This window comes from Balaenoptera acutorostrata, chromosome X (assembly GCF_949987535.1).
Source record: "Balaenoptera acutorostrata chromosome X, mBalAcu1.1, whole genome shotgun sequence".
Classification (NCBI taxonomy): domain Eukaryota; kingdom Metazoa; phylum Chordata; class Mammalia; order Artiodactyla; family Balaenopteridae; genus Balaenoptera; species Balaenoptera acutorostrata.
The window spans coordinates 15546071-15561944 of NC_080085.1; the positions used below are offsets into that span (position 1 = coordinate 15546071).

Below are 15874 nucleotides of genomic sequence, written 5' to 3' on the forward strand. Positions count from 1 at the left end.
TTCTATTTATTCAGCCTTAATGAATACCAGGTACTATGGCAAATAATTTATTTGCATGAATATATGTGTGTATGTGTGTTCTCACAACATTCCTGTGAGGTAGATGTTTTTCTTATTTCCCGTATACACTTGACCAAATGGGCTGAGGGAGAGAAAATATTTTACCCAGATTACCTAGCTAGTCAGTAGCTGAGGCAAAACTTCCATTGAAACCGGTATGACTTGAACATGTGCTCTTCAAAACTATGCTTTCTGCTTCTCTTTAGAAATCTGATTTCCCAAACATGTTTTGAGCTCCTACTGTACATCACTCCTGGGGTGGTTACTGGAGGTATAAATATGCCTCCTGGAGTTCATAGGCTACATTGGCAAGGCTGCCTGACCTTTAGTCACATGGGAGGCTGGACTCAGATCCATCAGCACTGATGGATAGGACAACTGCAAGTTCAGACTTTTCTAAGAGGGTCATTAGTTCTGTTTCTTCATAAATGAAGGTTGTACATAATTATTTACACTCAAATAAGGTAGCTGTTTCTAATTAACCACTTGGTATTTCATGTTTCTTCATGTTCCATTTTAACTTTTGACTGACTTTGATTAAATATGCTACACTAATAAAGGCTGTGAAGATATTCCTTGAATTCAATTTTGTGGTTTAGATGCACTCTTGAAGTAAAATGGCAGCCATTACAATCTGCAGATGGGTATCTCTTTTGTAATTGTAATGACTTCAGTAAAATAAAATTTGGAGGTGAAGTCTACAGAGATATGTTATTGATGTTGCTTAACACTACGTAGGAGTTGCAGTCTGACAAAATTTTTCTACTTGCAAGTAGAATTTTCTGTTACTTATAGCCTCTTATGGGTGTGTGTGTTTTTAAACAAGACCCATCCTTAAGAGAGCTACAGTTGCTTAGCCCAAAGGAACCCCCAGAGGTCCATGTTAGGGAGGAAAAGGACTTAACTAAATCTTATTCTGTAATTGGTGAGAATCACTTTTGCCAGTTATTAAAGTTAGAAAGGAGTGATGAATATTGTAGAACCTCAGGGCTGGAAATCACCTCGGCCAAAGCAGGACAGTTGTTCTACCAAGATGGGAGCTATACAGAAGTGCTGTGGATTTCTTTACCAAGTATGGGTTTTGAATATGCATTTTTAACAGTTTTATTGAGGTATACTTTACATACCATAAAATTCATGTTTTAACCGTACCATTCATTGATTTTTTTTTTTTTGTAGATTTATGGAGTTGTGTAACCATCACTACAATCCAATTTTAGAACATTTCCATCACCCCAAAAAGATCTCACTGGCCAACACGCATTTTTTTAACCTTATTTACTTGCTTCCACCTAGATCCTTTTATCATTAGACACTTGTAAACGAAATCATGTAGATCTTAAAAGATATGTCTTTTAAAAATACCTTCTTACATGTATTACAATTTCTTAGTACTTTTTGTATATTCAAAAGTTTTTGCCTGAACATAATATGTAGCAGAATATAAAGGACAGTACTGCAACTGCCATCCATTACCTTGTCTTTGTGGTTTTGATTTGATTCTGTTTTGATCTTTTTTAAACTAGCAAATAAAATACAGTGCTCTTAGTGATATGTTGGAAAAGCAGAAATAAGAAATCAAGGTAAAAGTAATATAATTATTGGGCAAGAAAAAATTCCTTTAGGATTTAAGACCAAGGGCAAAATAATTGGTTTTCTTGATTTTAAGCCAATAACATTGTGCATTTTATTGTTTGAGCTCTAATCCCCCTTGAGAGATCCATGCCTACGGTGCATGCCGGAGAGCAGGCTTCATTAAATTCAGGTATGCAAACGCATTGTCTACTTTTTGCAGTACTTCAGACTGGATTGTTGGGAGATTTAGAAATAGTTTAACCTGCAAGGTACTGTAGCTGCTTTTCCCTGCCTGCACCGTTTTTTTTAGTTACCCTGAAGGGTAGGCAGGGGAGTTAAAACTCCCTTGGGAACGAGTTGTACAGGATGGGATGAATTCCACCCGTTTGGTTCCCAGGTGCTCTTTGCTCCCTGTTCTGCATGTGTAGATGGACACTGCTGATAGGATAGCTTGGGGATGTTATTTTTTGGGTACACATAATAGAGGAATGCAGTTGTTTGGTTGGAAGTAAAGTGTTTTGGAAACAAACTTTCATTGCTTTTAGATGAACATTTCTCTATGGAAAGTGACACTTACAAGTGCCAGGCAGGTAAATCAATACCTCCTTGTGTGGTAGGTTGTGTCTGGATTTTAAAAAAAAATAAATTTACTTATTTATTTATTTTTGGCTGTGTTGGGTTTTCCTTGCTGCGCGCGGGCTTTTCTGTAGTTGATGCGAGCGGGGGCTACTCTTCGTTGTGGTGCGCCGGCTTCTTATTGCGGTGGCTTCTCTTGTTGTGGAGCACGGGCTCTAGGCACGCAGGCTTCAGTGGTTGTGGCACACGGGCTCAGTAGTTGTGGCTCACGGGCTCTAGAGTGCAGGCTCAGTAGTTGTGGCGCACGGGCTTAGTTGCTCCACGGCATGTGGGATCTTCCCAGACCAGGGCTCGAACCCCTGTCCTCTGCATCGGCAGGCGGATTCTTAACCACTGCATGACCAGGGAAGCCTGTGTCTGGATTTTTAATAACAAACAGAAAGGACACAGCACTGCTCTGATAATAATAGTTTACTGTAAATTCAATCATAACTGGCTTGAAATAATTTTACTTTGAAAAAAAACCTGTTTAATTGCTATGGCTGTGTGATTCTGTTGTTACTTTGTGTTCTTTGTTAAGAGAAAGGCCTAATATCAAATAGCAACAAATGAAGAGCTTTCTGACTTTGATTTAGAGGGAAATAGTGATTTCGAAAGTAACAACTTTGGTTTCTGGAAGTTAGTTAACAAAACATATGGATGAATACATTATGTTTTTTGCTTGTTTGTTTTTAAGACTGCTTTAAATTATTTTAGGTAAGTTGCAGTGTTAGATCTCAGTTTTAGATTTGGTACTATGCCTAAAGATTAGGTTCTTGGCAGTGTAAGATCATATTATGATAATCAGATTAAGCGTGCACACACACACACACACACACACACACACACGCCCGCGTGAGGAAGATGTGGCAGATAAAAAATGGTGATAAGTAACAGCTGAAGAACAACTTACTGACTTGGATTTGCCCAATTACCCTGATATTGGCCAAGAGTAGTAGAAACTAGTTTCCTGATGAATAGAATCTTTCAGAGATTACGAAAGCTGGTTCAGATGTGACACATCCTAGAATTTATCCACAAACTCCACCCTGGTTTGTGAGCCAATGGTGGATGTTTTAACTTTAATCGCTAGTAATTATTACTGGTAATATTACCACTAAAATTTAAGATTAGCATTGCAAACGAAAAGAAAAAGTTTTATTTTAATTGTTAGTAATTGAAAATAGTTGAGGTAGAACAAAAACTAATTTTGTGCAAATTGGTGTTTCATAATTTGTTATTTCTTTTTAAAGTAACCTGTCCTATATCCTGAGAATCTGTCCTTCATTTAGCAAATACTTATTGAGTGTCTACGGTGTACCAAACTGATAGAGGCTGGATAGAGTGATACATCAAAGGGAAGTAGGCCCTCAAAGAATTTATAGGCTTGAAATGGAGGCAGAGGAGAAGTACCAGGCGCTAACAGGGTAGGGGGATCTGCCATGTGGGGAACAGGTAAGAAGGGCACGCTGAGGAGGTAACATTAAGTGGGACCTGAAGGATGAGGAGGGCATGGTTTAGTTGGGGAAATAAGTTTTCGTGGCAGAAAGTGTAAATGCCCTCAGGCAAGTTGAGAGAAATAGAGGCTTTTGAAAAACCGAATCTTTTAAAGAACTGAAAGAAATCCGAAATGGCTGGAAAGTAGAGAAGCAAGTGATGACGCAGAAGTAGGCAGGGGCCAGGTCTTGAAAAGGCTTAGTAGGCCATCTGCTGGGTTTTTGAACTTGTCCTAAGTCTCCTGGGAAGCTATTGAAGGTTTTAAGCAGAAATGTGACATGAAATGAAATGCCGCAAAAAACAAGAGTTTTAGCTCAATGGAACCTTGATGATTTACCAAAAAGGTCATAATCCCTGCAAGGTAAAATATTCTTTCCTCATCTCATTAAAAATTTTGCAACTGCCTTCTTGGTTGATTGTCATTTGTGATACTCTTTTCATTGTTTTTATAGAAATTACCTTCAGTTTTCTAAAGGCTCCTTCTTTTATCCTTCACCAGTCTGTTAACCTTATATAGGAATGTCATTTCTATTTATAACTGAGTTAAAATTTTTTTCTAACAGTTTTAGCTCTCTTCCATATTTAAACTTAAAACTCTTCACTGGTTTTTTTTTCCCCCAGACATCTTTAATCTGCTCAAGGTTTTAATGAAACATTTCATTAAATATCAATATTAAATTTGCTTTATTCTTTTCTTTCCCTAAATACAGTGTCTTATGTCTAGTTTAATATTTGTCAGCATTTATGCTATTTCATATTTTATGAAATCTCATTTGAGCACGTACAGTGTTTTTAGAGAATTTTGTTAATGTTTAGAATCACTAATCTTTAGCAGGAGTACCATTTTCAAATCTGGTTCACGTTCTGTGGTTTTACCATCTTTTATATTAAACTAGTCTCTGTTGAGCTTCTTACTTTCAAGTGAGCTTATGTATATAAAAGTGCTCCACAGGTTTTACTTTATATATCCTGATTTGTTTCTTTCTCCTTCTACAGTATGTATCCCTACATGCTCAGTTCATTTTTGGAAATCTTCAGCCACGCTAAGTTTTTCTTGCTTTGATGACTGAACAAGCATTCATTCAGGGAGGGCTTCCTTGGTGTAAAGTGGTTAGTTTGTGTCAGTATAGAATGCCATTGTGCACTTCCCCTCCATGTATACAAAGAATAACCACAGCATCACCTCCTTCTTCAAATATTTCCTTTGAAATCTACATTTTGATGCAGTCTCTAACTTAGCTCACGTTGGCCTTGAGTTCTGAGGCTTTTCTGAACCATTTTATACCTGCTCTGTATTCTTTCCTTGTTGATTTTTTTTTTTTCCTTGTGCTGGTAACTTGAAGAATTTACAGTGGTTTTGTGTCGTTACTATTTTCACTTCCTATCCAGCCCAGGGCATTTATTTTTAAAGAGTTGCCTCATTTTAGAGTTTGATGTTTTTGTGCTAGTGGTTTCTCTACCATCCACAGTGACTGACCTTGATTTGGAGTTGTGCTTTCCAGTCTTGTTCCTCTGTGCAGGGTTGGTAAAGGAAGGCCATACTTGTCTTTCTTTGACTAACTTTATGATGAGGTGATGATTTGGGTATCTTGGTGTCACTGTGATGGTAGGTGGTGGAGATACAAAGCCAAGCTGTGGTGTTGTGCCCTTTTATGGAGTTTGTATTCCAGCAGAAGAGGCCAAAAGCAATGACTAAAGAACAGGATGATATGTACATTTAGATGGAAACACAGGGTGCTGGTACTGTAGGCCAGAAGAGGTGCACTTAACCCAGACCTAAGGGGACTGGGGAAAGTAATGATTCCTGAGCATTTGTGAAGAGTCTTAAAGGAGGCCCAGAATGTCAGGTGGAGGGAAGGGGTTTTCTGGTAGAAGGTGTATTCAAACACATGGATCTAAAAGCATATAAAGCTGGGTGAATAGCAAGAAATGACGTGGATTTATATATTGCATGCCTTGCTTTGATGCTTTGACCCCAGCGACATCCCAGGACCTTGGTTTTCTTTCTTTATGGCCATTTGGCTTTTTTCTGTTCATTTTCACTTTTACCTGAGAGTATACATAGGAAATAAAGCCAGGAGTTTAAATAGGGGTGGGCCTTTGGTAAAATGGATAAGCAGATGGTATCAGTTTTCTACTGTAAGCTCCCTGGAGGCATTGAGTGTTGCCTGTTGTCGCCTGAGCATCTAGTGCATTGCCTGGCACAGAGGAAATGCTCAGTAAATATTTCTCTTATGAAAGGTGCCTTTTTTCCTGCCCCCCCATCTCCTCCTGTCAATGCCTTTTTCCTTGTTTAGTGGTTTCTCTTCTCTGTCAGTTACCTGTCTAGTGGATCTTCCTCTCTGCTCGTCCTATAGACGTGCTTGTCCTGTAGGTCTAGTCACTGGTCTCGGACATAGTTGTGTTATAATTGGATCCGTGTTGATGTATAACTAGGTGCTAATGGCTCCCTCTGTGAGACTCCTCAAACTTCTGTCAACATTTACAGTATGGTAGATGAAGGGGAAGCCAAAGTTTATAAATATAAGAATGATATTTCTTTGAATTTTTTCATGATTTGTTGCATGAATTCATAGAAGTGCTGAGTTCTGTTCCATAATAAGTTCTTGTGTGTGTGTGCATATGTGTGTTTGTATATATCTGCATTGTACTTTACTTAACATTAAACAAAACCAACATTCTGTGAAGATGTTTGCTTATTTATTATGTGGCTTCACCCCCAACCCCCATCACTGCTTAGGTCCCTCAGATTGGGAAGCTAGTTTTAAATGTGTTACCACATTGAGGTAAAATATGTGTCTTACAGAAAGGCTCTCTAGGATGCAATGATTTCACCAAAGAATCTACCGTACACTAACAGTTGGTTAGTTAGATGGAGGGCTTTTAAAAAAATTATTTATTTTATTTTTAGATGCTGTAGTAGACTTTTAAGTATCCTCTCTACATTTTGGTAATTTCTCATATTATAGGTCCCACTTTCCCAGAAAACTCATCCCCAGTCTCTTTTACAGCTAGGATACAGGCTTGTGACCTAGGTTTGACCAGTCATTTACACAGAGTGAGACTTGTATATAGAAGTGAGCATTGTGAGGTGGCCATCATGTGTAGTTGAATTGATGACCTGGTGATCATGTTGACAGAGGTGTTTGGTGGGGGCAGAGCTTATGGAATTCAGTCTCAAGTGGTGTTGGTGCTCAGCGGTGATAATCATTTTTGTTTGTTTTTTTTGTTTGTTTTTATCTCCCTATTCTCTGATCATCTGGAATTTGTGTTAGATGTCTTATATTAACTTTGGAATATTTTCAGCCATTATCTCTCCAAATATTTCTTTTGTCCCATTCTCTCTTCTATTTCTGTGATTCCAGTTACCAGTATGTTAGAACCTTTGATATTGTCCCACACCTCTTGAATGTCCTGTTTTGTTTTGTTCTGTTTTTCACTCTTTTTTCTCAGTGTTTTCGGTCAGGGTAATTTCTACTGACATCTTCAAGTTCACTGATTCTTTCCCTGACTGAGTTGAGTCTACTGAAGAGCCCATTGAAGGCATTCTTCATTTTTCTTAACTGTATTTTTAATTTTTAGCACTTTCATTGTATTCTTTCTTATAGTTTCCATCTCTCTGCTGAGTTACCAATCTGATTTTTCATGTTCCCCTTTTGGGTTAGAGCTCGAAACATGTTACTCATAGTATTTTAACTTTGATTCTAGATATTTCCAGCATCTGGTTCTGCGTCTAGTTCCGACATGTTCTTTGTCTTTTCTGAGTGTTGTTTTTTCTCTGCTTTTTGTTATGCCTTGTGATTTTTTTTTTTATTGTAACACTGACTTATTTTGTAGAACAGTAGAAACTGAGGTGCAAAAAATTTTTTTCACTTTGAAAGCAGTCACTGTTTAAAAACTGACCAGATTACAAAAATAATCATGGTAGATACCTTAGTTTATCCTTCTAATAAGCCTGTTGATCTGGTCTTCCCTGTTGCCAGCATCTCTACATTCTAATGGGTGATCTTTTTCTTCGTTCCGCCTCATGGAGAAGACAGTTTGAAGGGCCACGGGAAGTTGTTTGCTTCTTTGAAACGTTTTCCAACAGTATAGATCTTGTGAATCAGGTCCTCCATGCAGATAATGCCATATTTACAAAGAGATCCAGCAATCAACACGTTATCTGTCAGGGCAATTCACTTGTTGATTTTGCCATAACCATGCTTGTAGATCAATTCATTTACTGACTTCAGGTTTGGATACCCCCATGCAATATATGGTTCCACAATTCTCAGCATGTTAATTGAAGCCTGTTGAGCTTCACATGGGTGCCATTGAAGATCTGACGGAGGTGGAGAAGCCGCAACACCTTTTGGACCTTTGGGCTCACGCCACTGATATCTCTGATCCTGATGACAAATGCCAATTTGGGCTCTGCAGGTACATAGAAGTTGCTGGCTTTTCTTGTCATCCTCACTATTCAAATCTCAGTTCTGTACATCTGCCTATATTCCTTGTGATAGTGCTTAGCTTTTTCATAGATAAGCTTCCTCCTTGCCGTTCAAAGCATCTTCTGGGCATACTTCTTTCTCAGGCTCTTGATCTTAAGCTCTGCGAAATTCTTTTGCATTTTCTTAAGGGTTTCTGGCACAGCAGGAACCTTTTTTAAATTCTCTCTTGCACCCTCCATGGTTCTAGCTGGGAAAGAGCTGAGGTGCATAATTTTCATGTCTGTAAATGGGCACATCTTTCCCTGTGCTAGGCCTTTGGTTCAGGAATTTGAGTTAATCTAGTTTGGAGTTGGGCTGGTTTTAAGTTTGGTTGTTGCTGTGGTTATTCTCAGTATACCTCAGGCTTCAAATTCTCTGATTAGGGTGGGAGTTGGTTTATTTTATTGTGTCGGGTCTTCCTTCAGGACTGTGACTTAGGGTCTCCTTACATGCTCTTGATCTCCTCCTGTCCCTCTGCCAGTGGTATTATGCTGTTTCCTTGTTATTGGAAGTAGGTTAGCTTAGAGGTGGGGAGTGATGGTGGGGTGTGGTCTTTTGTTCTGATGAAACCTCAGGCTTAGGCCTGCATCAACGTCCCAAGGTCATGCCCCTACCCTAGCTATTGTTGTGGGCTCAGTGTGGAGTCCTGCCCCTCTCCCAGAGTAGGGTGCCCACCCCTTCCTCTGGCTGTAGTGAGTTTTCACCAGTGCTTTAAGGGTAGAAGCACTTATTGGCCTTTCTTTCACAGATAAAGGTTTTTCTTCCCTAGTGGACGTGGGAGGGAAGGATCTGGGTGTACATCTTGCTCCTGAGACACTGCTGCAGTTCCCTTCCCTCAAGTCTGCATCACAGTGGGCACTCTTCAGGGCTCTTTCTGTGAGTGCTTGGTGGCGTTGGTGAAGGAAGATCCTGCAGAAGGCTGGGGTCTCCCCAATTTCTGTGACCTCCATTGGTTTCACACTGTTCCTTCAGCAAGCCACATCGGGCTTCAGCAAGCAATATCGATTTGCTTTTTATTCTAGCTGAACTCTTGTCAGTGGCCACTTGCAGTCTACCCTAGGTGAGCACAAAGTTGTCTCCTCTCTCCTTGCAGGCCCTTCCTCTCCGAAGATTTTGAGCCAGTTGGTTGTTCTCTGATGGCTTTCAAGAAAGTCATGAATTTGAAATTAGTACAGCTCTTTTTTATTGTATGGGCGGGCAGCTCCTTCCTTCCAGCTTTCTTATTCCAGGATGGAAGACAGAAGTTTGGTTACCCTTAGAATTTTAACATGCGCATTTAACTAAGTCAAAGCTTACTTATTATTCCTATCCTCCCAAATAAGACAGAGATTTTAGAATGGCTTACTTTTGAACCCTCATCCCCTCTTCCATGTTAGTTATTTATGCTTTGGTTTTGCCTTGTTGAAACCACCTTAAGTTTGTGAAATAGTGAATATTTACTCATCAACATGTTTTCAATTTTCTTTGTTCACCATTCTTTATTCACCCCATTTCTTCCTTTTGGGTTTAGTTTTCTTTTTTATAAAGAATGTTCTTAAGTAGTTCTTTCACTAAAGGCCTATTAGTAGTAAACATGGTCTTGGTGTTTCTGAAAGTGTCTTTACTTCACTTTTTCTCTTGAATGATTGTTGAGCTGGATACAGAATTTATGTTGACAATTGATAATGTTATTCTCTTGTCTTTTGACAAGTTTTGTTTGTTAATGAGAAGGCTTTAGTCAGTTCAGGTGTAATTTCTTTGTAGGTAAGTAATTATCTTTTCTTTTGGGCTACCTTTAAGATTTTTTCCTTGTTTTTGACCTTTTGCAGTTTCTTTGCGATACCTCTAGATGTGGATTTGTTTTTATTTTTCCTGCTTTTTATTGGTGTACACCATCAGCCTGAAAACTCATGACGCCTTAAATTGTGGGAAAAAATTTTAGCCATTATCTTTTAAAATAATGCTTCTCCATTTTCCATTTCTGGAACCCTTATCGAGATATATGTTGGAGTTTTTCATTGTGTTGCTTAAAGTTTCTTTAATATTTTCTGTTTTTACTTCTAGGTGATTTCCTGACATCTACCTTACAATTCACTAATTTCTGTTTAGCTGTGTCTAGTCTATTGGTTAATCCATTTATTGAAAATTTTCACTGAAAACATTTGACTATATTTTTAAATGTAAAAATTTCTGTGTTTTCTTTCAAGTCTACTTTTTAATTTTCATAAGGACATTTTCTTTTCTTTGAACATTTAAAAATATAGTTATGTTTGTCTCCTTTGGATTATTTTCTTAGCTGTAGTTCTTGAGAAATGAAATCTTCCATTTGTCTTCCCTCCAAGTTTTTCTTATTTCTTTGTGTGGTTTGCAACATTTGACAATTTGGGAATTGTTTGCCTGTGCCTGGCTTGTGGGATGCTCCTTTGGATAGTTTTGCATTTGTCTCTCATGGGACCCTTTGAGTTCACTGCTCCTGGAGAGGTTTTGATCTGTTCTCAGGTGATGGGTTTCTGACATCTGGAGAATGATGTGAATTTGGACTTCATATCTGTGGTAGAGCAAAGACTTGGGTTTTCCGTTTTGCTTTGCTCACTCCTACACACAGCCCTGGGCTGCTGCGTGTAGCTTTTCTTTTTTCTTATTTACCCAAGGGCAACCCTTTGTATTTCATAGCTTTATGTTGGCGGTTCACTTCCAGCTTCTTTCTCATGTACAGACTTGAGGTATCTCCAGTTTCCTGGTCTCATAATCATTTGAGTTTGCAGCCCTTGGTTTAGAGGGCGGGAGTGAGCAGGCCTTTGTCCTATGAAGAATCTCATTTAATAAGCTCTTGTCTTTGCAGCCACTCCTTTCTATTTTACTGTTCCTGTAGGCCAGGAAGTAGTTTATCCAGTTAAGAACCAGGAAGTAGTTGCAACAACAGGCATCCTCTAACTTGAACAGATTATTTACTGGAAGTTCATTTACATATCACTTATGTTCATCACAGTTCTTATTATCTGATAGGAACTATGTTATTTTAAAAAAATGGGTTACCTTCCCAGGTACCCCTCAGGAGTCTAGTCTTTCCATGATGCAGTTGAAATTCGTATAGACTTGTGAGCTCTTTGGGACTGTAATCAGTACATAGGTGATTTCTGTGGGGAGATGCATTTTAACATTCTCAGAGCAAGAAGGGAGTATGTGGTTTCCAAACTCTGTTGGTCTTCTCTGGGGTGACCTGCCAGGACTGGTCCCCATTAACTGTTACAAACCCTAGCCACTGTTCTCAAGCCTGCCACTAAATCATCACCACGCATACTCAGCACATAACCTCGTCTCCACTCCATTGAGAATATCGAGGGCCTTCTGGCTGATTTTCTCCAGTTTCTGGCACCATCTGTAAATTTATCACTCCCTATCTCCCTAGAGCTGCCCTTGCCCCTGTCTCTGAGAATGAGGTGCTTCTGCTGCTGTTTGAGGCCAGTTCCTTGCCCCGTGCCTTCAGCTTTGGTGCCGCTGCTTTGGCAGTCTTTTTTCATCAGTTCTTCCCCCTCTTTCTCCCCATCCTGTATCCCAGTGGTTCTCAACTGGGAGTGACTTTGCTCCCCAGGGGACATTTGGCAATGTCTGGAAACGTTTTTGGTTGTCACGACTGGCGTGGTGGTATGTGTGCCACTGGCACCTAATGGGTAGAGGCCAGGGATGCTGCTAAACACTTTACAATGCACAGCACAGCCCCCAACAGCAAAGAATGACCTGGTTCAAAATGTCAGTGGTGCTGAGGATCAGTAACCTTGCTCTATCCTTAGAGTCTCCCTTTTGATTTTTTAATTTTTCTCTGCCCATTATCTTATTCCTAAGGTTCTCGTCCTAGAAAACCTTCCCTGAACCAGTTGTCCACTCCTCTCTTAGCTACCTAACCTCTCTTCCCTTCCTTCTCTAAACATCTGGGTGTGGTCTATACATAGTCTATCCATTTCTCATCCACTTCTCACACTTCAGCTTGATCTCTGACTTCCCAGTCTCACATTACTTAAACTGTTTTTGCTGAGATCTCCCGTAACGTCTTGTTTGTTGCGTCTAGTGGATTCATTCAGTCCTAATTTTACTTGACATTTCTGTTGCACCTGACACTGTTTGTCACTGTCTCCTTGAAGCAGTGTGTTTCCTTTGCATCCTTGTTCTCCTGTCTTTCTCTTACACTTTTTTCTCTTCATTCTCTGTGGGCTTGTCTCGATCCACTTACTCCGTACACACTACTGTTACCTGGGCTTGACTTCTTGGCCAAGTATTATCCTAGGTCATTGTCTCAGTTACACCCAGAGTTTCAGTTCTACTTACATGCAGATGTATTTCTAAATTTCTAAATTCTTTCCTGTTTTTTCACTATATGCCTTCAGACTCATTCTTAATAACCTGCTGGAAAGCTACACCTGACTATTCTACAGGAACCTTATACTCAGGATGTCTAATATGAAGTACAGTACATACTTTCCTCAAACTTGCTCTTCCTCCTTAATTAAAAAAAAAAACAAAACTCTGTTAATGGTTCCACTATCCACCGAGGCTCCTAAGGTGGATAGTTGGGTCTTATCCAACTCAGATATATTATCTACAGTTGCTAATATGATATAAAACGTGATTTTGATCATGAAACTGATCTGCTTGAAAGCCTGCAGTGGTGCTCTGTTGCTGACAAGAGAAGGAGAAAGTTAGGAGAAAGTCTGATTTCCTTTTATCTGGCTCATCAGGCTCTCCTTGGTGTGTTCTCTGCATGCCTACCTCTCCAGCCGCACGTCCTTTCCTTCTTTGCCTCAAACACTGCGCTCTCCAGCATGTAGAGTTCTCCATAAAATTGTTTCAAACTTGGTATCTTTGCTTATGCTGTCTCCTTTGTGTGGAACGCAGCGTCTACTGTAGACTGTGTGGGTTGCTAGCTCTCTGGTTGGTGGGACTCCCTATTCCTCATGGAAGCTGCAGTTAATTGACATCTTTCCCTACTTCTCTGGCCTCAGTGTTACTGAGGAGTATTCCTTGTCTGAACTATCATTTTGGAGAGCCAGGACTGGGTAAATGCTGGCATCAGTCCTACTGAAAGAAGATAGGGAGTGGGCACAGGTAGAGGTGTTTCACAGCTCTTCAGTTATGTGGTTTACTATTAAGCCATTTCTTTTCTTAGTCCCAGTCTTAACCTTCTTCATAGCTCCTTGGAATTCCTCACAGATCTGTCTGCTGTGAGCCCTCCTATATTCTCAGGGCTGCTCTGGGTTTATTTTTATATTTCTTTTGCCTATTTCAGGGGGTTTTAGGGTGGGAGGAAAGGTAAACGCATGTGTCTGGTTAGCCATTTTAAAGCAGAACTACAGTGCCTTATACTACATGTGGTTTCTCATTTTTCTCTGTTGTAGACATCATGGCAAAGAATGTCCTTTTTTTTTTTTAATTTTCATTTTAATTTTTGTCCACACCGCGTGGCTTGTGATCTTAGTTCCCCGACCAGGAATTGAACCTGCGCCCTCCGCAGTGAAAACGCAGCGTCCTAACCACTGGACCGCCAGGGAATTCCCGAATGTTTTTTAAAGTGAATTCTTGTGTACATCTTTGATCCTTTTCTTAGGACACTAGTCTTTTCTTAGGACACTAGTCTTTTTTTTTTTTGTAAAATATTTATTTATTTAGGCTGTGCTGGATCTTAGTTGTGGCACGCGGGATCTTTGTTGCGGCATGCAGGATCTTTTTTTTAGTTGCAGTGTGCGGACTTGTTAGTTGCGGCATGCATGTGGGATCTAGTTCCCCAACCAGGGATTGAACCCAGTCCCCCTGCATTGGGAGTGCGGAGTCTTACCCACTGGACCACTAGGGAAGTCCCTGGAACACTAGTCTTATATCCCCCCTCGAGGATCACCCGGGGTGATGATAGATGACACTGATGGGAGTGTGCCATACCTGTGAAGGGTGTACAGGGAACACTGCTGGTTCACCTAAAGGAAAGGTTGCAAGTTAAAAATGTTTATTATTTTGGCCATTCTGGTCTGCAATATTGTTTTTTGTTGGATTTAAAAAATTACTTGTAAGATTAAATATTTACAAAATTTATTATTTTGGTCATTTGTATTTTTCTGTGTACATTTTCTTTTCATGTTAATAAATTTTTTTTTAAAATACTCTTGTAGTGTTCACTCGATTCTTTCCCTTTAACATGAAATGAGCAAATGCTGCCAAATGTAAGGTCCATTGCTCATTTTTTTTTTTTTTTTAGTTTGAATTTGTTATGATCTGATTCTTCGAAAATGAAAATCCACTCCTGGTTTTGTGGTTTAATACCTCACAAGGTGGCTGTGAAAATTAAATGAAATAACATAGATGAGGTGCCCAACACAGTAGTTGGTATGTAATAGGCAGCAGTAAATATCAGTTCCTTTTGTGCAGTCTTTCTCCTTTGTCAGATTATTAAAATAACTGCAGTACAACATACCTGAGAGAGAGGGAAAGAAAGAAATCATCATATGTATTTACTGAACCCTTGTTAAATGAAGGGCAGTAAGCCAAATACCTTGAGGGATGCAGAGATGTTTAAGCAGCTTCCTGTCCAGGGGTAAACATTAGCTTACTATACATATCTTTACCTTTCTAGGCTTTTTTTTTTTTTTTAAACCATGCTCTTCCAAAAACCTTTCGATCTTTAAACTGTGTTATTTTATTTAAGCACAGAACACTTTAAAGGTTGGTGTGCCACATTTAATCCATTACGTTTCTGGGAGAATAGTTATTAGCTCCATTTTATACGTGGGGGCCCTGAAGGGTGTTCTGCCCAGCTTCTGGCTGGGGTAAAAATAGGATATGTTGGGATGTAGAAGAATGCTAACGACTGTATTTCCAGCCTCAGTAAGTGCCGAATAAATATTTGTTGAATGAATGAATCATCTTTTATTAAATGATATGTTAAGCCCACTCCTAAATCGCATCTCTGCTTCTTACTGTTTTACTTTTCCCCTTTTATATTTTATGCTGTGAAAGTGGTTAAATCAGCTTTAAAATTCAATGGTTGGTACACAAGACATTGTAAGTTGGAAGACAAATGCTACTCTGTTTTAGTCGTAATGAAAAAAGTCTTTGAGAGGAGGAGATTCTGTGCTGATCTGATTTATTTTTCCAATTAATTTTTTTGCCCTGGTGCTGATTCTTTGCAAGACCACCTTTCTGGTTCCTGTAACAGCTACAAGGGGCTTCCCAAGTTTGGGGCTAGGGTAAATGGCCCAATTCGTTGCACTCTAAGGATGACTCTGCTGTTAACAGTCAGGTTTTTCATATAATCTCTAGTAAAGAAGGAAAAATTAGCAATTATAGTTAGGCTCTGGAGATTTGAGGGGGACACTTTTTAATGGATGAACTAGCAGATATACAAACTTTAATGGAATAAGTGATTAACATCTCAGAGTTTGCTATGTATTTAGCTTTCTGTAGTTGGTTGGCTTGGATAGTGAAATAAGGGTTCTTAGTAAAAATGATAAGACCCTGGAAAGGATTGGTGGTGGGACGTCCATGGACTTAACTGCAGAGTAGTGTTAACACATGCATCTTCTTCACTCTGCACATGGAATATTCCATTTATTTATTTATTTATTTGACATCTTTATTGGAGTATAATTGCTTTACAATGGTGTGTTAGTTTCTGCTGTATAACAAAGTGAATC

At 39.3% G+C, this 15874-nt stretch overlaps 1 protein-coding gene and 1 pseudogene across 3 annotated transcripts in view; one reads left to right on the forward strand and one right to left on the reverse strand.

Annotated features, from left to right (window-relative positions):
• CDKL5 (cyclin dependent kinase like 5) overlaps positions 1–15874 on the forward strand; it is a 174528-nt gene that overhangs the window by 3962 nt on the left and 154692 nt on the right. The window lies entirely within an intron of this gene.
• Positions 7681–8419, reverse strand: LOC103013131 (60S ribosomal protein L7-like; annotated as a pseudogene).